Source organism: Stegostoma tigrinum, chromosome 6 (genome assembly GCF_030684315.1).
Source record: "Stegostoma tigrinum isolate sSteTig4 chromosome 6, sSteTig4.hap1, whole genome shotgun sequence".
NCBI lineage: Eukaryota > Metazoa > Chordata > Chondrichthyes > Orectolobiformes > Stegostomatidae > Stegostoma > Stegostoma tigrinum.
The window spans coordinates 41,783,357-41,808,641 of NC_081359.1; the positions used below are offsets into that span (position 1 = coordinate 41,783,357).

Here is a 25,285-nt window from a genome sequence, read left to right on the forward strand (position 1 = left end):
CAAATCTCTCCAAGGGGTTCTTAATTTCTTTCCCTGATTTAGGATTCAAAAACCTTATCTAACATTGATGTCAGGCTAAATTGTCTAGCACTTGCTAAGACTGACTTTGTTCCCTTTCATGAAAGCTGTCACATTTGCCTCACTCCAATCCTCTGGCACCTTCCTTGTATCAATGGAAGCTTGAGAAATGGGAAAAGTCCATACTATTCCAACGCGACTTCCTTGAAAAACATAGAGTGCAAGCCATGTGGACCAGATGGTTTATCCACCCAAAACATTACTAACCTTTACAGGACCTCCACACTTTCAATTTTCATATAATCTATTACATCTACTATCTCTACATCTAACAACACCTTGTTGGATTTATCCTCTTTGTTAAGACACCAGTGCACATAAATCATAAAGTATACTCTCCTTGCTCTGTATTTCTAAACATACCATTTGTCACTACTATGTCCCATTTTATCTCTTACTGTTCCCTTACAATAAACATACTGATAGAAGATTTCCAAGTTTCCTCTTAGGATGACTGCCATTATATTTGCATACTCCCTCTCTATCTCTGCCAGTCTTCTTTTCCTATTCTACTTAACTCACCTGAAATACGCCCTTTTTGTTTAATGACAGGATCTACCTCTCTCATCATCCATGGAAGTTTGTTAATGTTTACCTCACATGCTGGTCTTGTTGAAATGTGACTATTGTGTATTTGAATTGTCTCTGTTTTAAAGCTCAGCCATTTTCTATTACAGTTTTTCCTCAGTCAATTTCTGGTTCCATTCTACCCTCTCATCTCTTAGAAGTTGCAATTAGAATTCTTCCAAATTAGATATCCTGTAGTTCATTGTTCCTGACTTTTCTCCATTACTAATCTGAACTTTATGACACAAAGATCACCATTATCCAAAAGTTCCTCCACACACTCCTGGTCCACTTGGCCCACCTTGTTTCCAGCATCAGATCCAGCAATACCTCCTTTCTAATGGGGCTGAGAGCCTAATGATCAAGTACATTCTGCTCAATACTGTTCCAAAATTCCTCTTTTTTACTCTTTACTCTGTTATACTAAGTCAATATTTGGATAATTGAAGTGCCCCAGCATTGCACCTCCATTGCCTATCTGTGTATTGTCTATAGAATTGTTCATCTAGCTCTGTCTCAATATTTAGAGACCTATAGAATACCCTACATTGCATGATCATACTTTTTTTTTGCTTCACACTGTGAAAATGGTTTCTGTTCTTGCCTGAAGGAATTTTTTTCTTTTTAATAATCTGATGTCTTCCTGAACCTTAGTCAGTTGCAATTCAATCTTCCATTCTTTCCTTTTCAATCATTTTTTGAGCATTGGACTCCCTTTCATAGATAGTGCCTAGCCTCATCAATATCCACAATACCACAGAACTTTTACAGTGCAGAAGGATGTCATTTAGTTAGTGCCAATCTCTTGCCCTTTAACAAAAATCTAACATTTTTCTTCTATACAAATAAGCAGCCAATGACTTTTTGAATATCTCACTTGAAGCTGCCTCCTGCACATTTTCAGGCCGTGTGTTCCAGACCTGAACAACTTGCTGTGTGAAGAACTATATTTTTTCTCATCTTGTATTTGCTTCTTTAAAAAGATATTTTAAAACTGTCTTTTCTATTTCTTGACCCATTTATGTTAGGAACAATTTCTCCCTATCTAGACTCCTCATTTGAAACTTGTATCAAATCTCCTCTTGGTTTTCTCATCTTCAAAGAATACAGTCTCAACTCCTGCAGTCTTTCTCATAACTGAAGTGTCTCATCCCTGGAGCCATTCTTGTAAACCTCTTCTGCAATCTCTCCAGTGTATCCATATCCTTCCCATGATCTGGCACTCAGAACTGCAGCAGAGATCTAACTAGTGTCCTGTGTAAGTTCAATAAAACATCCCTGGTCTTGTAGTCTATGCCATTCTAATAAGGCCTAGAAATATACCTGCTTTATTAATTTTTTCTTCATAGAACTCCTACAGTGTGGAAGCAGACCATTCAGTCCTTCAAGTCCACACTGACCCTCTAAAGAGCTTCTAACCCATATGCACTGCCTCCCCTATTTCTACCCTACATCTTTCTACCTGTCCTGCTATCTCTAATAATGTACAGAAATGCCTTTTCCTACACACTGTTTAAACTAGTAGCCTTTATATTATGATGCTCATAATACCAAAGTACGTCATCTCATACTTCTCTGCATTGAACCTCATCTATCACCTATCCACGCACTCCACCAACAAGACAATATCTTTTTAAAGTTCTCATGGATACAATTCTTCCAAGATTTTTAACCCACCTTAATGCCACATTTACATTATTGTCACTGCATAATATTCCCACACTGTTATTTCTGCATGTTGCTCACGAAAATTAGTTTATGCATGATCAGGTACATGCATTATAGCCTTAGTGTTCCTTCTGTTTCCACCATGCTTTCATTTTGATTGTGTTGGCATGAACATCTTTATTCCCCAATATTTAAGAATGTGGCTAGCACAAGCTGAACTAGAGACAGGGCAGGCTGATATGATGCTGTGATAATAGAAAATGTGTAAATGGGGATTAGCTGAAGATGAATCTTGAATATTTCAAGTGGTTATTTTCTTTGACAGCTTGTTCCACTGATGGGTTGTTGTTTGAAAAGAAAATAGGTGATACACTGCTTTGGAATGGTCTTTGTAGTTTTTGTGGATGGATTCTTTGTGTTTTCTTATTGCTGGAGGACACAAAATACGTAGTTGTTATCAACTCACAGTATCTATTCCATATTTTATAGAAGATGGTTGGTTATATTTTCTCGCTCTTTTGTTATATTGATTCTCATTCCAAATCTTTCATCTTGAATGTGATAATGACAAATTTTTCCTGCTGATTCACGTAGAATTATTCAGCATGTCTTTGGATTGCTTCAATTTTATTCATTTATCTCCATATAAAACATCCAAGACACAACCTGTATACTTCAAGATCAGACAAACAAGTATTTGGTCCTTTCCTTTCTGATATGGTACCATATCAATTTCAACAGGTGTTCAGCAACTATACTTTTATGCACCCCATTTCCTCTTCTACTCTTCCCAACCACACTAGTGAAGCTCTTGATGAGGGCATGGGTGCCTTTCTTGCTTATGAGCAGCCTCTCCCTTTTGAATAGATACAAAAACCAAGTTGCTGGAAAAGTTCAGCAAGTCTGGCAGCATCTGTGAAGAAAAAAATCAGAGTTAATGCCTCGGCTTTCGGGTCCCGTGACCCTTCCACAGAGTTGAATTTTGAGGAAGAGTCACCAAACCCGAAACGTTAACTCTGATATTTTCTTCACAGATGCTGCCAGACTTGCTGAGTTTTTACAGCAACTTTGTTTTTGTTCCTGGTTTACAACATCCGCAGTTCTTCCGGTTTTCTTTTGAATAGATGCCTCCTGTCTCAAAACTGGTTGCTGTGTCCCAAGAACCTGGAACCCTTCTTTGTGCACTATGCTTCAGACCTGTTTTCCTAATTCTACTAGCATATAATACTAGGAATAATCCAGAGATTACTACCTTCAAAGCCTCACTTTTTAACTTTCTGATAGTGTCTGCTTCTTCTCTCTGTATGTTGTTTTGACATAGACCATAATTTCAGGATCACTCCCATCCTGCTGCAGAATATTCTACATTCTCTCCATGATGTCACTTAGCCTGACACCAATAATTTAGCTGTTCTGTAAATGCCCAGTGCATCTCAGCTCACAATCTTCCCTTGGACTCATCGAATCTTTGTTTTAACTGGGTTGTTACCCTCTGATAACTAATCTTCAAATTGAATGGAAATTAATACAAGGGGGACTTTTTCATTTAATTATTTACATTTGAGTTATTACAATGGGAGCTGCAGGAAGTTTCCTTACTCATTTTATAGTTGTGATGAAAGAGGAGGAAAACAACAACAAACTGCCATTCCTAGATGTCACAGTAGAGGGAACAGCCAATGGGGCACTTCAAACCAGCGTCTACAGGAAAACAACACATACAGACCAAATACTGAACTACAGGAGCAACCATCCCAACACCCACGAATGAAGCTGCATTAGAACATTATTCCAACGAGCCACCACACACTGCAGCACAGAGAAACTACGAAGAGCAGAAGAAAATCACCTGTACAGCATAATCAAAAAGAACAGGTACCCAATGAACACAGTCTGCCGGGTTCTCAGCAACAAACCCAAACAAACAGACAAAATGTGCCCAGAAACCATAACCACTCTCCCCGACATCAAAGACATCTCGGAAATGACTGCCAGACTACTCAGACTTGTTCGCATCATGGTAGCCCACAAACCCACAAACACACTAAAACAGCAGCTAATGAACTTAAAAGACCCTATACAGACAACAAGCAAAATAAATGTCATTTACAAAATACATTGCAAGAACAGTGACAAATACTACATTGGACAAACAGGCAGAAAGCTAGCCAGCAGGATACATGAACATCAACTAGCCACAAAAAGACATGACCCACCATCACTAGTATCCTTACATACAGACGAGGAAGGACACCACTTTGATTGGGACAACACATCCATCCTACGACAAGCCAAACAGAGACATGCATGAGAATTCCTAGAAGCATGGCATTTCCAACCAGAACTCCATGATCAAACACATTGATTTGGAGCCCATCTACCATCCTCTGAGAAAAAGAACAGGAAACGACATCATCAACACAGGAAATGACATCACTGACCCAAGGAAACCTAAACACATAAATAGAAAGCAGGACATAACACCAGTGCTTCACCGGAGGCTCACTGATGATGTTACCTAAAATGGTGACGAAATGTCTGAAAATGAACCTTCCAGCTCAGTGAACAAACTTACATCCAGAACCTCAACCTGAGCTACAAATCTTCTCAAAACAGGTTCCTGCCCCAATATCCAGAACACTATCTCTTTTATGCTATCGCTTTGTTTTAAATCAACCTTTTTAGACATGTTATTATACCACTGGAGTAGATAGGGCTTGAACAAACACCTCCTGGCTTCAAGGCAGGAACATTCGCACTGCACCACATGGATCTTGACAGTTTCTTTTATATATTGCCATGTAGGTTTTTAAAATTTTGTCCATGGGAGGCAGGTGTTTATATTTATTGCCATCCCTAACTTCCATTAAACAGAGCAGCATGCTAAGCTATTTTAGAAGGCAGCAAAGTGTAAGCCACATTTTTATGGTTTGAGAGCTATGTGTAGATCAGACCAGGTAAGAATGACAGATTCTCTCCTTTAAAGGGCATTAGTGAACCAGATTGGCTCTTAAAATAACCTACACTAGTCACACAGTTAATCACTTTAGGATAAATTTTAATTTCAGGTAATTGTTAAATTAAAATGTAACCGTTCTACATGATAAGATTTGATCCCATATCCCCTTGCCTGGTATTTAGGATTGCTAGTCCTCTGACATTAACCCTACGTCACCTCCTCCACATAAAGTGTTTGGATGGGGAGCTGCAAGAACAGAGATATCTGGGATCATATTTTCACCATGGAGGCAAAGAACAGGTGCTAGGTCTATTTCTCTTGTCAGAAGCCCACAGCTGGTGACAAAGCGCTCAGGTTTTAGATCTTGCCTGAGGTGATCCCTTTAACTGATCAGTTTCTTGCCCGATTATAGCTAGCGTTGTCGGAATGGAGGCCAGTTTCAGCAACCCAAACAGCTATCAGGTTACTGCTTGAGGGAACGAGTTTATGCCAATGCCTTCCACTGCAACAAAGGGACCCATGATGGCCAGGCAAGCTACAAGGGAGAGGAGGGAGGTCATTCCCAGAGAATGACAGGAGGTCACTTTAGTATTCAGCAGGAACGTCTCGCTCTGACTCTAATTATTTCTCCCCTTCAGCCTCCTGGCCCCAGTAAACCATTCCCTTCTTAGGCCCTTCAGTTCTTACCTCTTTGGAGGATCTAGTTTTGAAGAGCACAACAGATCGACACAATGACTGAGAACTTGATGAAATGTATTGCAGAGAGACACCTAACCAGACCAATCACCGAGCAAGAATCCTCCATGAATTTGATGATTTTTTCAGTCTTAGTGGAAGGTCTCTGCCATCTAAATAATGCACCACTGTGAAGACAACTGTGAGAGGCCGTAGAAGTGCACAGTTGAGCGTAGAGGTATCTGTGGCTATCTGCCTATAGAATCAATCAGCACAATCTTGATTGAAGAAGTTGTAACACAAATGTCTATCTGTGCCCTTCCTGGTGCGCGTGTCGAATTCAAACAGCATTGCCATCTGCTCAGATGCCCATGCGACCGCAAAAGGGTGATTGCTGCATATGGAGAATTCAGGGGTCTGTGTTAGCACCACCTCCCCTTATGACAATTGAAAGTTACCGGAAACAGAGAGGAAAACATCTGGCTATACAATTGCATTGTCATTATTTTTATGTGGCTGCATTGGGTTCTAAGTTTTAAGCAGGACGTGAAAATGTAGCCTCTGGCATTATATACGCACAAGCCTTGAAGCTTAAGAGTTCAGAAAATGTATCAGATTCTGGGCTATGAAAATTGAATTTTAAGGAGATTTTTAACAGGTCAGGGGATGCAGATACAAGTCTGGGTGAAGTCCCCAGTACTGGTATTAGGTACTTCTGGCATCACAGCTGTTTTGTGTTTCACACAGACAAATTCACAGAAGAGCAGAAGGCTCCCATCCAGCTGTCAGGAAATAAATAAATTACCATATTCAAAGGCCAACCAGTGTGTGTGTTCCACAATCTCTCTGCATCTTTCCAGGGTGCAGGAAGCACCACTATAGAGAGGACTGATAGGCCACTGAGTTTGACTTGATGGGATGACTTTATAGACTGACACACAACCTTGTGAACAGCCACAGTGGATAACATGTGCCTACAGAATTGATTTTGTCAATCTCAAAAGGCTATCTTTGTGAAGTTCCTTTGTGGATACTGCAAAGTTCTTGCCACTAATCTTCACAACAGTATGGGAAAAACCTTTGCAATGGCTTGGACCTGTGAGAAGCAGTAGCAGCAACAATGGTGCAAGGATAGCAGAAGCATTGCAATCGCATATGATCAGCACTGCAGTCAGAGTAGTAGCAGCAACACATTAAAGCAGTGAGAGCATGAAGAGAATTGTGTTTTTGTCTCCTTTATACAAACTCACTATTCTCACGCAAAGGGCTAGTAAACAATAAATGCATTTAATTTATGTGAAGGCTGGTATCCACATTACAGAATACTGTCAGGATTTAGCAACCAAAATCACGCTCAGCAACAGCTCAACCACTCTTGCACACACCGCTCGAGTGAGTGCTGATCACATGCTCGTGTACAGCTTGGCACTTTGGTTATTTGGAAATCTAATTAAAGTGATTTCACAACAGCACTAGCAAAAATTACATCTTTTCAGCCAATGTTGCATCATGGCAGAGATGTTGGATGGAGCTCTTTAACTTAAAGGAGGCGGTGACCCTAGTACATAGTATGAATATATGTATAATCAGGTTTCCCATCATGGTAGTCATCAGTGCTTCAAAAAGCACTGGTTCTTGTGCCAGGTCACATCAGACATGCAGACCTCCACCTAAGAGGACCACATATTGCCAACAGTCATCATGGCCACAGCAACTTTGAATTTCTTCACCTCCAGTTAATCTTGATCTACCTCTTAGTGATGTCTTCAGATATTACCCTCGGCTGCACATAGTATACCACCAAGTTTGCTAAGTCTGACAATTATATCACTTTCAGTATGGGTGAGATCACTGAGACCCCGGCGGTCTAACAGCTTCACAGCATTAGTTGAATTTTCACAGGCCCAGGACGTGATTGGTTGGATGTATGTGGAATCATAGCGACCTCAGAACATCCATTTCTCTTCATTATTCAGGCAGGCTTCTACTGGTTTGTTGCGTAGTTTGTAACAACCATCAAATGTAGCTTCATTAGGTGTCCCAAAGAAGTGCTATGGCCAGTTCATTCTTTGCCAAATGTATCTGTCACAGGGGTCTTCTCCTGCAGTTGTATATAAGGGTTACTAAGTGAAGAATTGTTGCTCCTCTGAGGAATCTCATCACTGAGTCAGGTGGGAGATACAACTAAAACTGTATCATCTTGAGAAAAATAATATAGCCAGTGGTAATGTTGCTCACAGTGAGTTTCAGATGTGCAGATAGATTAAGAAATGCCTTAAGTATACAAATAGAAAAATTATGAATAGAAATATGCCACACAGTCTGATGAGCCTGTTTTATCACTCAAGAAGGTCAAGATAGTTCTGCTCACTCCACAGTCCTGCAATACCCAATAACCCCTGCTTAGCATCAAAAATATAAATACTTATGTCATAAAAATGTTCAAAGGTGCTGCTTTCACTGCCTTATGAGAAAAAATTTCATGACTCACATTCCTCTGTGGGGGAAAAAAATCTCCTTATCTATGTCTTAAATGGGCAAATCCTTATTTTTAAACAGTAAATTTTGGTTCTAAATTCTCCCATAAGAGGAAACATTGTTTCCACATTTACCCTGTCAAGACCTGTAGGCTCATTTATGTCTCAATCCACTTGCCTCTTAATCTTCTAAACTCCAATGGATATGAGCTTAGCCTGTTCAATTAATCTTTCTGTAATAACCTGCCTATCCAAGTATTATTCTAGTAAATCTTCACAACTGTTTTCAATGCACGTTCATCCTTCCTTAAATAAAGAGTGCAATGCTGTGCACAATACTCCAGAAATATTCACACCGTTATCCTGCATAATTGAAACATAAAATCCTTGCTTTTATATTCAGTTCCCTTTATAATAAACAATAATGTTCTGTTAGTTTTTGTAAATACTTACTGTGCCTGCAGACTAAATTTTTGTGATTCCTGCACCAGGATAACTAGAATTATTTGCATTTCAAAGCTCTGCAATCTTTCACCATTTCAGAAAAATGCTTGTTTTTTATTCTTCCTGCCAAAATCGACAATTTTACATTTTCTCACGTTGCACTCTATTTGCCACATATTTGTCCACTTAATTAATCTGCTGTATCTATGCTGCAGAAAGATTCTTATGATTGTTGTGAATGGCTGGGTGCCATTGCGCAATATGCACTGCAGAGACGAATGGGCCACATCAAATGGAAGGTAGAAGAGAAGGAGGGAAACAAGGAGAAGACAGCTGGATGCAGGACTGTCAGAGAAGATTTGTTTGTATACATTCTACTTATAACATGAGTCTGCATCCTTTTGAGCTCATACACCCTGCCAAACATGCCTCACTCAAACAGAAAACCATCTAACCATCTCCCTCACTCCCTTTTTTTAAGGCTGATGCAAACAAACTACTGGAAGCCCAGGGAAATGAGATTTTAAAAAATGCAATGAAGTAGAGCCCAAAAGAATGAGGAATTTATGTGATGTCATTGCCTTTATTGAGATAAAAATCATTTATCATACATTAACATTGCTGCAAGCATCTAAGGTCTTTCTGTTATTTTCTTCAGTGATGACCCTGAGGCAACGGCTAAATTGAAGGCAAGCTGCTCACTTTCCATCTATAAAATGGTTGTGCCAGTTGCGTTTTGCCTCTGTCACCCACATCCATCAAAGAATAAATAACAATAAGTGTTTGCTAAACTGAAAAAAATGCACAAACTGTTAACTGGAGTAAATAGAATCTAATTCACGCCTTAGGAAGGAAATGAAGAGTTTAAAACTTTTTACAGTACTAATTTACTCAAACAGTTTCAAGGATGAAGGGTTATGATTAACTGGGATTGTCTAGACAAGCTGGGCTTGCCCTCCTTAGACTTGAGAAGTCTATAAGAAGATTTGATAGAGGATTTTTCAAATTAAGAATTGTTTTGATAGGTTAAATAAAGTTAAATTGATTCCAGTAACAGAAGATTCAATATCTGAAGGCCACAGACTAAAGATGATGAGCAAAAGAACCAAAGGCAACATGAGTAAAAACTTCCTTGAGACTGTTCATGATTTGGGACACATTGCCTAATAAATTGATTGAAACAATTTCAAATGGAGTCCCCAATAGCGCTTGAAGGCAAAAAAAATTGTCAGGATATGGGGAAAGCACAATGGAGCTACTGGATTGCTGTTCAGAAGGGCTGGTTCAAATTTGAAGAACTAAGTGGGCCTTTTTCTGATCGATTTTTTAAAATTTTTGACTCTATGAAATGAGAGTGGAATCTAACTGGAGTGACTCTTACACAATTATAGATTTTTAAAAAATATTATTAAATTGCTACAAATGTGTACCTAAGTATTTTCTGGGATGATGAGTTCTGGAGTGAGAGTTGATATAAGTGCCACATTGGTATTGAGTGATCTTCTGTATTCATATATTTTCCATTTTAATATTACTTGAAATGGTTTTCATATTATGGTAAAAACATAGCAAAGCAAATGATTTACGTGTCAAAAGATTTATATTCCCTCAGGTTATAAGTATATTAGTTTTACCTTTCCTTTGTTATGAATTGACATGTAATATTATTTACAAACAAATCATATGACATCAATGTTACTGCATTCAATTTGGGAAAATAAGTCTGCAATGGCATTTACATCATTTAGAAGCCAGTAGCATCAAATAAGTATTCAGTAATCATGTACAATGACTAAATGAACTTGTCTAATTGTAATTTAATGAAGCAAAATCCATGGAGCATTTTTTATTCATTCATGGGATGAGGGCGTCATTGGCTAGGCCAGTATTTATTGCTTATCCCAAATTACCCACAGGACAGTTAAGAGTCAAACACATTGCTGTGGATCTGGAGTCACATGTTAGCCAGACCAGGTAAGGATGCGATTAGGTAAATGACATTAGTGAACAAGATGTGATAATACATGGTGTAGAACTGGATGAACACAGCAGGTCAGGCAGCATCAGAGGAGCAAGAAAGCCGCCATTTCAGGTCTGAACAATTCTTCAGAAATGGGGGAGGGAAAGGGGACTCTGAAATAAATAGAGAGAGGCGGGGAGGCGGTTGGACGGTGGGTAAAGGAGCATATAGGTGGAGAGGAGACGGACAGGTCAAGGAGGTGGAGATGGAGACAGTAAACGTGAGTGTAGGTGGGGAGTTTGGGGGGGGTTGGCCAGTCAAGGGAAGATGGACAGGTCAAGGAGGTGGGAACGAGTTGGGCTGGCTTTGGGATGAGGTTGGGGGGAGGGAAGATTTTAAAGTTTGTGAAGCCCGCATTGAGACCATTGGGCTGCCTGATTTCCAAGCGAAATATGAGGTGCTGTTCTTGCAACCTTTGAGTGGCATCATTGTGGCACTGGAGGAGGCCCAGGATGGACAAGTCGTCCAAGGAGTGGGAGGGGGAGTTGAACTGGTTCGCGACTGGGAGGTGCAGTCGTTTGTCACGGACCAAGCATAGATGTTCCACAAAGTGGCCTTCAAAGCAATTCTCACCTTTACTCTCTCGATCCCCGCGTCCTTGACCTGTCTGTCTCCTCTCCACACATCTGCTCCTTTTTCCACCTTACATCCCCCTACTATTTATTTCAGAGTCGGCTTCTGCTCCCCCATTTCTGAAGAAGGGCCCAGACCCAAAACGTCAGCTTTCCTGCTCCTCTGATGCTGCCTGACCTACTGTGTTCACCCAGTTCTACACCTTGTTATCTCAGTTTCTCCAGCATCGGCAGTTCCTACTAGTTCCCACTATCTATGAGTGAACAAGTTGTGTTTTTCTGGCAATTGACAATGGATTCATGGTCCTCATCAGTCTTTTATTTCCAGTTTTTTTTAAAAATGAATTCAAATTCCATCATCTACAAGGATGGAATTTGAACCCAAGTCCCCAGAACATTATTCGGGTCTCTGGATTTACAGTCTAGCAATAATACTACTAGGTTATTACGTCCTCTACATTGATTAGTATATGATTATTGGTGTAGCTGTTAGTTATTTAATTACCTAGAACTCAAAATTAAGCACTTTTCAGCGGTTTAATTTTCAAATCCGATTTGTTGTTTTGCCGTCTTGTTCCGAGTACATCTGCAATAGCATTATGTGGCCAGGTAAATACATGTACAACGTTCAGATTAACAAGGTCAGCAAGGCTGAGAGGCCCAATGTTAGCCAGTTGTGTGCCTGATTGTATTTAAATTCTGTTGGACCTCCCAGATAGGATTGAACCAAGGCTTCCAACACAGGAACATGCAAATTAGAATCACAAGAATGCCATTCAGTCTCTTGTATCTGTTGTGCCTTTCAATAACATCATGGCTGATTTGCTGGTATCTTAAAGTCCACATTCCTATAACTTTCCAAACATAGACTGGGACTGCCATTGTGTTAAGGGCTTGAGCGGTGAGGAATTTGTTAAATGTACTGGGGACATGATGGCCTAGTGGTATTATCGCTGGACTATTACTCCAGAGACTCAGATAAGGTTCTGGAAACCTGCCATGGCAGATGGTGGAATTTGAATTCAGTTTTAAAATTTCTGGAATTAAGAGTCTGATGATGATCATGAATCCATTGTCGATAGTGAGGAAAATCCCCTCTGGTGCACTAATGTCCTTTAGAGAAGGAAGCTGCCATCCTTACCTGTTCTGGCCGACATCTGACTCCAAATCCACAGGATGTGGTTGACTCTTAACTGTCTTCTGGGCAATTAGGGATGGAAAATGAATGCTGCCTGGCCAGCGATGCCCTCATCCCATGAACAAATTTTTAAAAATCAAAAATTTACTTTATCAATATATAGGTGGACCTACCCAAGAAAGAGCAAAACTTGACCTTCTCTTGGAAAATAACACAGGGAGGTGATTGAAATGTTAGTAGGGGAACACTTTGGGACCAGTGAACATTATTCTATTAGTTTAAAAAAAAAGCTATGCAAAAGCATAGGCCCTCGATTAAAGTTAAAGTTCTTAATAGGAGTAATGCAAATATTGACAATATGAGACAGGAACTTGCAAAATTTGATTGGAGTAGACTATTTGCAGGTAATGAGATAACTGACAAGTGGGAGGCTTTCAAAAGCGAGATAACCAGAGTTCAGCGTCAGCATGTTCCTGTTAGAGCGAAGGATAAGGCAGGTAAGAGTAGGGAACAATGGATGAATAAAGATATTTAGGCTATGTTCAAGAATAAGATGGAGTAATATATTTGGTATAGCCAACTGGAATCAAGTGAATCTCTTGAAGAATATAAGGGATATAGGGCATTTTTTAAGAGGGAAATCAAGAGATCACAAGGAATATGAGATAGTCTTGGCAGATAAGGTGAAGGATAACCCAAAGAGTTTCTGCAAGTACATTAAGAGCAAAAGAGCAACCAGAGAGAGAATAGGGCACCTTACAGATCAACGAGGGCATCTATAAGTGAAGCCAAAGGGGATGGGTGAGACACTAAATTAATATTTTGCACCAATTTTTACTGTGGAGGAAGAACTGGGGGAAATAAATACTGATGTTTCGAAAACAGTCCACATTATAGAGGAGGAAGTGCTGGAGATCTTACAATACATTAAGGTGGATAAATCTCTGTGACCTGATCAAGTGTATCCTAATACGTTGTGGGAAGTTAGGGAAAAATTATGGGGCCCCCAAAAAAGATATTTGTATCATCTACAGCCATAAGTGAGGTACCAGAAGTGTGAAGGGTAGCAAATGGTGAGCCTTTATTTAAGAATGGCTATGAGGAGAAGCCTGGGAACTAGGGATTGGTGAAATTGGACATCTGTGATGGATAAGTTGTTGGAAATGATTGTGAGAAACCGGAATTACATGCATTTGGAGAGGAAAGGACTGATTAGGGATAGTCAACATGGCTTTATGCACGGGAAATTGTGTCTCACAAACTTGATTGAGTCTTTTGAGGACATAAGCAAAACGATTGATGAGGGCAGAGCAGTAGACTTATTCTACATGGGCTTTGGTAAAGCCTTTGGTGAGGTTCTACATGATAAATTCATTAGTAAAGTTAGATCGCGTAGGATTTCGTGAGAATTTGCCAATTGGATACAAAATTGGATTGACAGTAGGAAACAGAGGGTAGTGTTTGTGGGTTGATTTTTGGACTGGAGAGCTGTTATCACCGGTGTTCCACAGGGATCAGTACTGAGTAGACTTTTGTTTGTCATTTATGTAAATCATTTGGATGAAAAATGTTTTAGCAAAGATTAGTAGCTTGGGTTGTGGATGAGGTTGTTAACCTGCTCGCCGAGCTGGCTTGTTTTCTGTTAAACATTTCGTCACCATGATGGGTAATATCATCAGTGAGGCCTCCGATGACGCGATGTTGTTTTACTCTGCTTGAAATTTATGCTGTCTGGTCCATTATGGTGAGTTGTGCCGTTTCCTATTTTGTATGGGTTTGTACTTGGGGTCCAATTTAAAAGTTTGTTGATTGTATGATGGATTGAGAACCATGCCTCTAGGAATTACCACACATATCTATGTTGGGCTTGGGCTACCACAGTTACGCTGTCCCAGTTAAACTGATGGCCTTCATTGTCTAAGTGCACGGTATTAAGGAAAGTTTGTCATGTTGTTTTGCTGCTAGCTCATGTTCATGTATTCTAATGGTTAATTTCCTTCCTGTCTGTCTGATGTAATATTTGTAGCAGTTGTTGCGTGGTATGTTGTAAACCAAGTTGGCTCTGCATGTTGTGGAAATGGTGTCTTTAATCCTTGTGAGTGTTTGTGGTTGACTGGCTTTGGGCTTGTGTGCTACCATGGTCTTAGGCGTTATTTTTCTTAGAAGATTAGTCAATCTGAGGACTTGAATCTTGAAGCAATAGTTAAAGTTTTGGAACATCTTTTGTTTAAAATAGAGTATGACAAACACAGTCACTGTAAATCTGTGGCCTTAATGTTATGCTATTCACACCATAAATATTGGTTGTTATGAAATAGGGTATTCTATAGCTCACCAAAAACAGCATAATAAGCTCTATGTCACTTCCAATACAGCAGTGTAACAAGCATTAGGTGACTCCAAATATTCAAGACATTTTTGAAAGATATATTGTTCGAGATAAAATCTTTTAAAATGTACAAAATACTTTCAGCAAAATTATCGAGATGCTGGCACAATATAGTTGAACTACTTTTTCTGTACATGTTATACACCATCTGTAATTTTGAAGAACTAGGAAGAAAATTTGCTGAATGTGTCCCCCCTCCCTCAACATGTTGTTGATTTTCTAACAAGTGCTAAAGAAGTGAGCAATATGTAGATTTGTATGTTCTGCAGAAGGAAACATATATGTATCAATAGTGAAATGGGGAAAGGCGGGTGAATGGGATTTGATGACCAATTCTTGCAAGGGGCCAGAACAGTTATGACAGGCCAAGACGCTACCTCCTGTTTGTAACTATTCTGTGATTCTATGAAACCCAGATGTAAAGATTGAAAAAGCTTGCCAGCATAAATCCACACAAATATCTTGAATTCTCAGACATGAATGACATCTGAACAATGACTGCACAATTCAGTATACACACAAATCCAATAATAAAAAAAACTGTTAACAGATGTGAGGTTTTCATTTGGTTTTGTGAAATGAGAAAATTTATCGATTTGTAGTCTTAAATTCATTTAAATCTGTCAGTTCACACAAAAGGAAAAGCATCAAGCTTAAACAGCCAGCCAAGCGTTATATTAAACTGCTGAACTTGTCAAAATAATTGTTCCTCAGTTAGAATCTTAGTCTTGGTGTATGAAAGTCTAAAAACTTGTGACAGCATAGGTTTTCATATTCTGTATAAAAATAATTTATGCTCCTGTACATTAAATTTAATCAAAATATCAACTTTGCAATCAACTGTAAAGGGTGCGATTGTGATTTTGAACATTTAGACCCGATGAGAGATGCTGTGTAGTACTGGGTGAAATTTTTGTTGGAGAATAGCTTTGACTAATTAACATGATGCAAGTTGATGTGGCATAAATAAAATCATGAAATACAAAACCACTGCATATCAACTCGTATTTACCCTATCGTTTGTTATTGGTGACAGATGTTTACATCAACATTGCAGTACCATAACTGCTTTGATCTTAACTCTGAGTCCAAGTACACCAACTTGAAATATTTATCAAGATATTGCTATTATCTTGGTAAATATAATATATTGCCATTCCTCTCAAACTTTAAACTGTATCAGTGCTGCTGCACATTTTTAGCTGGATTGCCTCGTTCCATTTTTATCATAACTGCAGAGTGTATATCCCTCAAAAGGCTTTGTCACAGTGGTGTAAAGTCAAGAGAAGGATACACCACAATCCTTTCTTACAGCACCGGCAAAGTTGTGGTAAGATTCAAGGCCTTGTTTGAAGTTAATGAATGAATGAATGAATGATTTATTGTCACATATATCTAGGGAGATACAATAAAATGTGTTCTGTTGCCACAATCTGGTGCCATTTCAAGGTATAAAATAATCAAAGCAACGTACTTCAAAAGGTTCATCTTCATCAGCCAGAATTCCAGACACAACTCCAGGTCTTCTGCAAGGCCCCTGGTCCAGGCCTACAGCAGCCAGGCACCTCCACTCTGGGTACCAAGGCTGCTGCAGTTGATGATCTGCTGCCACCAAAAGAGCCCACTTTCCGGGCCTACTGCAGCCAGCATCCCCAGAGTGAGATTGCTGCAGCCGCCAGCCCAACACCAGTCCAGCACACATTCAGCCTATGAGGCCAGGAGTCCTTGCTCTGCCAGCAATGCAGCCAGTACCCCGCTGCCATTCCTAGAGTGTATGCATGAGGGCTACAAAGCCAGGAGTCCCCTCTCCACCATTGCTACAGCTGGCCACTTACTGTCATCCCAGGAGTCTGCACATCTGGCCTATGTGCCAAGAGTCACGGCTGACAACCGATCCGGCCTTCCTGCTCTTTCTGAAATGCTGACAGAAACCACTTTTTTTGCCATTAGCTTGGAATCCCAAGCTGCTTTACCTTCAGTACAGGAACTAGCTGCATCAGAGTCTTATTCTTCACTTGAAATATTGAACTTATTGGCAGCATTCTCAGCAAGATTGCCCATGTGAACTTTGTTTAGACATCCATTAAACCATCCTTTGCAGTCAGGTCTTCCATCTTTACACCTCCACAAGCTGGTGCCTCCCTGCTCATCATATACAGTACATTGGACTTGATTTCCATTCCACCAGCAACTGTTACCTCCTGATGCCCACACATCAGATTTTGTGCTGTCAGCATGATTGATTTCATTCCAGAGGCATTACCTTTGTTGACAGTTGTTGCAGTTGTGGAGACTGCCAAGCATGAACCAAGGGCAGATTGTCTAGCAGGGTCTTGCCCTTCCCAGCCTGTAAAACATTGCCTGTGTGCATTTCTTTCACTTCCTCTGGAGGAATCCCTGTTCCTTCAATGGCAGCTCCTATCAAAATTGGACCAAGTGTATGGCTGTTAATGAGGAAAGACATCCTTTAAATGAATCAACAGGGCTTCTGGCTGCATTTGCAATGACAACTTCATTTAATGTGAGCCCAGATGAATATCCTCTAAGCTCACATTTTGCAAACAGTAGCCAAGGCGCACTGCCCCCTGGCAGAAGCCACCAGTAGGTTACCAGTAGGAAGTGAGCCACCACCGTTACCATTACCGATGGCTAGAGTAATTGAGGTGGCAGCTAGGTAGGCTAATGGAGTGGGGGGCTGGTGGTGAGGTGGTGACAGGGTGGGGTGGTGCTTTATGATGTTTAATCATAAAGTGACATGATCACATTGTGTTGCCAAAGGGAAGGTAATTGGCTAGTGGTATATTTTAGAATCTTGTCAATATGGTGGTTGAGTGATTGAAGGGGAGGGTGCGCATGAGGTGTGATTGGATTGGTTTGTTCCCATGTAACTGTGCAATATCTTTGAATCTAGCCCAGAGGTGGAGATATTTTCAGAGGGTCCCTGATAGGAAATTAATTGCCTATTAGAAGTTCAAATTTATTCATAGATTCACACAGTGGAGCAAAGGCTCTTCAGTCCACCGAGTCTGCAGCGACGTAGGTACCACAAAAAGTGCACTAATACCAATTTCCTACATTTGTCCCAGATCCTTGAATGCTGTGATATTTGAAGTACTCATCCATTTTTTTTAAGGTTGTAAAGTTCCCAGCTTCAGTAACTTGCCAGGCTGCGCATTCTAGATTCCCATCACCTGTTGAGTGAAACAACTTTTTTCTAAATCCCCTCTGAATCTCCTGTCCCTTAATCTAAAACTATGCCTTCTCATGATTAACCCATTAACCAAGGGCACTTTTACATGTCCACAGTGGCCTGATGCCCATCTTGGGTTGAAAGACTGGACTATGAAGAACTAGAGCTTGGAAAATTTGCAGCAATAATTTAGATTGAGTTCTCTTCCTTTAAATGGCTCTGAGGGAAGGTGAGGACCTAATGACATTATCACTGGGCTGTTAATCCAGATGCCCAGGCAATGCTCTTGGGGACTCAGGTTCAAATCACACCACAGCTAACAGTGGAATTTGAATTTAGTAAAAACAATCTGGAATGATCACCATGAATCTACTGTTGATTATCATGTAAACCCATCTGGCTCACTAATGTCCTTTAGGGAAAGAAACTGGCATCCTTACGTGGTCTGGCTTACAGATGACTTTAGACCCATAGTAATGTGGTTGACTCTCAACTGCCATCTGGGCAGTTAGGGATGGGCAATAAATCCTGGCTTAGTCAGCGAAGCTCTCGTCCCGTGAACAATTTTTTTATAAGTTACAATATGATACCAATTGATTGTCATATCCACAGCCATAAACAGATGACTCCATGTCTTAGAGATAGTAGGAGATGCTGGAGAATCTGAGATAACAAGGTATAGAGTTGGATGAACACAGAAGGCCAAGCAGCATCAGAGGAGCAGGAAGGCAATCCTGAAGAAGGGCCTAGGCCCGAAACATTGGCCTTCCTGCTCCTCTGATGCTGCTTGGCCTGCTGTGTTCATCTAGCTCTACACCTTGTTGACTCCATGTCTTCTTCTATTTTCTGAAATGACAGTGGACAGTAATTTTATTCATCAGTATCTTCTTTGTTGCCCCCAAAGCCTTTGACAGTACCTCATGCACCACTGAGCTATCGCCTTCTCTGCCAGATTCACCATTAACACCAAGACTAGACATGTTCCATCAATGGTAGATTCAACCTCAAGTTGCCCTCTTTAATGCCAGACAGTCTCGTTGGTTACCATTTACTCACTGCTGCCTTTTTAGAACTGTTTGCAACCTCAAAGTAGAACTAGGTGCAATCAAAAACTAAAACCAAAGATCCAACATAGGCATGTATTTGTGCATTAAATCAAACCGTTGATTTGTATAATTTCCCGTTAAACTAAAGAGAAATGCATATGTGGTATGCTCTGCTTTGTATAATATTTAAAGCAAATGTTTGCAGTTGGGAAGGTAAATGTATTCACCCCTATTCCATTCTGTTGTACAAGTCAGTATCAACAACAACTTGCATATGTAGCCTCTTAAATATGGGATAACATTCCTGGATACTTCACTGGAGCTTGATCAAATGAGAGTTCATGCAGCATTACATAAAGGAATTTTGGGTCTGGATAGGTGAGAGGTAAATTTAAGAAGTGGTATAGATAGGGATCACAGTTGTCAGAGCTTATGTAATTCATTCTGCTATCAGAAATGTGTAAGGTATCTGGTTCAGTTGCACAGTGAACTCACTGACCGTGGGCATTTATGTGAAATCATTAAGCTTCTCCCTCCACTGCACCTAGAACCTTGGGCACTATCCTGCATGTGTTATTAACACATATAAAGGCTAACAATCTGACTGCTTTTGTAGTGTTTGTTTGAGAATAGAGAATCTTTCTCTTCCTATCCTCTGCAAGCACCAAGGCTTCCTGTACTGTGCCAGAAAACCTTGGAAAATCCCTTCAGGACCTTTTCCATCAATTTCATTTTTAAAGGTAGGAACTTCTTCTTTGTCACTTTCAGCACATTTTGCAGCTAAAATGTACTCCCCTTTAACTAGTGAAGACAGCTTTAAGTGATGTTAGCCTGTTACAAACTTGGACCCTCTATCGAAGTGTGCAGCCACTCACAAAAGCCACATTCATTGAAATCTGAATGCTCCCACTCTGTTTCAATGGCTGATGAATTTGAGCCCTATTATCTTTCTTCAGACGAGAGAGTAAAGTCTTTGTTTCTATATCAATTGCTCATCAACCAATTCCCTAAAAACTGTACCAAGTATTTCACATTTCAGCCTGACCATTTTAATTAATTTTTAAATCATCTTCTACTGAGTCTTGATGTTTACATGAGAGAAACCATCAGACAAGCCTAATAGGAGAGGGGAGTTCAATTCAATAGGCAAGTGAAACAATAATTCCATGGAAAAAATCGCAGATCATGGCCTGGTCTTTACCAGGGCAATATTTATAAATGGAGGGAGAGATCTTAGTTTTCAAGTGGTATTTTGTCTCTGCACCATTCATGTTTTATTTAAAAATCTCTCTACCTGATTGATAGACTTGTCTCCCTGTTGGGTGAAAAGCAGAAGGAACCTGGGAGCAGGTAGATTCAAGCCGCTGGAGTAGTGATTGCGATGGTTTGTGATGAGTAGTTCAGAATCAGAATATTGAAGGCAGATTTGGGATTAGAAATGGGGTTCAGGAAGGTTGGTTCTTCTTATGGGTTTGAGAGATACTGCTCTTGGTGATGGGTGGAGGGAAGTCCAATCATTTGAATGGAAGCAGCTTAGCTCAGTGGACACTTATGCTCCTACTGACTGTCACCCAGGGCTGGAAAGGCACTCAACTTTCCCATACAGCTGTCCTAACTAGATCAAATTTTCCATTTTATGCAAACCTCCTCCAACACATTCCTACTTGCCCCACTCATCCATTTTTTTCTGCCTTTGTTGACCTGCTAATCCATTATTTCCAGTTTGATTTTCCTTTTGTTCTTGTGTTTAACTCTTATCACTCCCTAGCTCAAGAAGCTTTTCCAGCCCTACAATCCCAGAGCTCTTTATTTTTTCAAGACTGATCTCTTCTCCAGCGCCCTGCCTTCATCGTTGATGCTGAGTTTGTATTTTCACTGGTCCGAGCGCCCTACTGGAATTCTTTGCATCAACATCTCTGCTTTGTTAACACCTTCATCTTCTTTAAGACCCAAGTTAAAGTCCATCTGTTTTCTCCAAGATTTTTTTTCTTCCATTTTGCATTCATTTTTTTCCAACCTGTACAAAGAACCTTGCAATGAATTTCTAAAGAGACAATAGAAAAGTTGTTGGCACTGCTATTTAATTGCAATGACTTTCAACCCTTTTGTTTCCTGAAAGACTAAAATTTAGATCTCTGATAGCAATTGAATGAGAGTAGATTTCAGATTTGTAAAATTTAATCAAGGGATTGGTTCTTGCAAATGCAGCGGCACACCCCTTGCAAGTACAAAGAAACAGATACAGGACGACTTATAACAAGGCTCCCGACAAGGCAGAGCCAAAGGCACGAAGAAAGTACAACATATTAGTCCAAATAAATGAAATGTAAAGTTTAATAAGGTCATGCGAACAACTAAGTTAGTCTATGATCCACATAAACCACAGGCTGAATCTTATGGGGGTTTTTTTGCAATGTGCAAGTGGCTTAGAGTTTGTTGGAGTGATTCTAACCATGAGGCAAAACAAATTTTCCTGCTGTATCTTTGCAATCTTACAGCATTCGTTTGTGTTTGAGTCTTCACTGTGAGAATCACAGCTGATTTCTACCTTGTTTCATCATATGCCATCTGCCACAGTTGGATTGAAATTGATACCCTCGAGCATTAATCTCAGCCTCTGGATTACTTTATTATTGCATAAATGACCCATTTCTGATCAACCAATCGTGAAGTTAAAATCTAAGACCAATGGTTTTATTTTAATTTCCAGAGAGATTACTGGGGAAAGACATATACGTGGAGTCTGTGCAGCCACAATGGCTGGACAGACTAACTGGCCTACTCCCATTCCAAGTCTTTATGTGGACAAGCTTACACAGTGGGTGAGTGGTGAATGGGACTTGTTAGATGCCAGGATGTGAACAACAAAGTATTGGCTGGGCTCAGTTTTATAGAGCATGGAGAATGGGAACCTGGCTAGATAAGCATGAAAATATTCAAATTTACAAATAACAAAGCAAGGATCAGTGTTTTAGCAATAGGTGGAATGCGGCACTTGCATGTATAGGGAGGATTGATGCTGGGTTGGGCATGGTCTTTCAGTTATAATACTGCAACAGCTTTGTGGTTACTAAGAGGATCAAACTAGTCTGATCGAGTTTTATCAGATTGTGGATAGATTTGGTATTGCAATCTAAAATCTTTCCTACCTCTTGGATCTTGATGACAGATACACCTGTGCATGTTGGTTAATCAATGATAGAAGGTCCTATTGTATGAATGATGCGCAATGTAGCAGGGGCCCATTTCAAGGAGCTGTATTAACTTTTATGACAGATAATGCCCGTCCTAGGACCTGTTGTAAACTGTTGCTTATCATACATGGACTGTACCATGTTGAGCCAGTTTCCATCATGTGTAAGATGCATTCAAGGATGTACTTGCTCTTACACATTGTCAATCATGCCAGCAAGTGCACATTGTCTTTCCTTGGGGGCATATCACTTGCTTAGAAGTAAAGCCTGCACCGTTTCTGATGACAGTATGTGAAAATTAACACAGAGGTAAGGCTAGGGTCTGCAAATTATAACATTATGATTACGTGATGGACTTTATTGTCATATTTCTATGCCATAGAAAGGAGTTTGGCAATGCACTTTAGTTAGTTCTTCTTCACATGCTGCTGTAGAACATTGTATTCATAGATCATAGAATCCCTATGTATGGAAACAAGCCTTTTGGCCCAACAAGTCCAGACTGAACTCCAGAGCATCCCACCCAGACCCATCCCCTATAACCCAGCTAATCTACACATCCCTGAACACTGCCAGCAATTTACATTGGCCAATTCACCTAGCCTACACATCTTTGGACTGTGGGAGGAAACCAGAGCACCTGGGGAAAACCCAAGCAGACACAGGGAGAATGTACAAACTCCACACAGACAGTTGCCTGAGGATGGAATCGATCCCACGTCCCTGACGCTGTGAGGCAGCAGTGCTAACCACTGAGCCACCATGTTGCTGTGTTGTACTTTGGGTATCTCTGAGCTTTTAGTCTTTTTACACATTTTAACCCTATGTTTTCTTGTGGAACATAATTTGCAAATGTCACAAATGCTGAATAAATTTGCCATGGATAGACAATTTTATAGAAGATTTGCTTATTTAATTCGCTTTGTTGATAGGTGCAATAGTTACTGCAGAGCTAAATGTCCACAGATATTGCTTAGATTACCTTTGACTTGCATCCTCTTTCTAGCAGTGTTTTAATGGTGTAACCCTTAGGTTTGTCCAGAAGTGTCTTTTTAAAATATTTGATGTGTATGGAGACAATGGCCATTTCTATCAGACTTTCAGTTAAGTTAGCTTTAAATCACATTTCATATCTTTTTGTCAACTCCAGCCAACTTTTTTGTTATTAATTTAACCATGTTGTTGATGATATGGCATGAACTCAAACCTGTGAATCTGAAAGGAGATTAGACTTTAAACTCACCTTCTAAAACTTAAGAATATTTCTTTCAAGATCTATGTACTCATTGATTGAAATATAGCAATATATAATGATTAATTTTCCAAAGACACACATTTTTTCAACACCCTGTCTTACTTAGTCCATAATCTGTTGGTCTATAAAATGAAGATTAATTATTTTCTTGAATAATTGGAGTTCTTACAGAATATCAGTGATGTGTCAATCCATGTTTAAATGTTTGCTTCCCATCCTTACTATGCTCCTTTATGTGCTTTGACATTTCCTGAAGAAAATGTTTTTCTTATGTTGACTCTGCATCTCATTTTTATTTCTCTTCACTCCTATTGCTGTTTTGAAGATTTCTTCTTTTCAATGAAATTGCTGAGCAGTGCCAGTAGGTGGTGTCTGTATCAAATAAAATAGAATACTGTGCTAACACCATGCATGGATTAATTTAGTTTTTGCGCCTTTTTTGAGAACTGAGCAATATCTGGATGCAGGTAATGCATTTTTGACATAGAAAATGATTTTGCTCAGTCTACGTTTTTCTTTAGTTTGTTCTGCATGTGTTTTATTTTGTTGGAGCTATGCTTCAGTACCTTATGGGCAGCATAGTGGCACAGCGGTTAGCACTGCTGCTTCACAGCGCTAGGGACCTGGGTTTGTTTCCACCCTCGCGTGACTGTGTGGAGTTTGCACATTCTCCCTGTGGCTGCTTGGGTTTCCTCCCACAGTCCAAAGGTGGGCATGCTAGGTGGATTAGCCCTGCTAAATTGCCTGCAGTGGTCAGGGACATGTAGATTGGGTGGGTTATAGGTCTAGATGGGGGTTCTGAGGGTTAGTGTGGACTTGTTGGGCCAAAGGGCTTGTTTCCATGCTGTAGGGATTCTATGATCTTAAAACTCTCATATCATAAATTGGATCAGTGGTGGCCATCCATTTATCTAACAGAGCATATACTTGTAACTGTTTTCCTGTTATGTTCAGTTCATTTGTACATGTAACATTTTTTTCACATTAGATTCCCTACAGTGTGGAAACAGGGCCTTTGGCTCCAACAAGTTCACACTGCCCCTTGGAGCGTCCCATCCAGACCCATCCCCCTATAACCCACACACCCCTGAACACTATAGGCAATTTAGCATGGCCAATCCACCTAGCCTGCACATCTTTGGTCTGTGGGAGGAAACCAGAGCACCCGGATGAAACCCACACAGACATGGGGAGAATATAAAAATTCTGTACAGACAGTTGCCCGAGGCTGGAATCAAACCCAGGTCCCTGGCGCTGTGAGGCTGCAGTGCTAACCACTAAGCCACTGTGCCACCCTGGGTATTAAGAATGAACTTCAGCTCTGAATGCTGACATGAGATGAATGGGTGTCAAACAAAGAACTTTTCATAGCTAAATTAAAACAGAGAGGACTGTGGACGCTGTAAGTCAGAAACAAAAATAGAAATTGCTGGAAATGCTCAATCTGTCTGGTAGCATCTGTGAAGAGAATTCATGGATAACATTTTTCCTTAGAACTGAAGAAGGATCACTCAATCTAAAATGTTAACTCTGATTTCTCTCCACAGATGTTGCCAGACCTATTGAGCTCTAAAGTAATCTCTAATGTTTCATAGATGCCACACTGGTACCAA

At 40.1% G+C, this 25,285-nt stretch overlaps 1 protein-coding gene and 1 pseudogene across 4 annotated transcripts in view; one reads left to right on the forward strand and one right to left on the reverse strand.

Moving 5' to 3' along the window:
* The window catches only part of gpc5a (glypican 5a), a 921,338-nt gene that overhangs the window by 534,356 nt on the left and 361,697 nt on the right, over window positions 1-25,285 (forward strand). The window lies entirely within an intron of this gene.
* Window positions 16,851-17,627, reverse strand: LOC132209782 (acetyl-CoA acetyltransferase, mitochondrial-like; annotated as a pseudogene).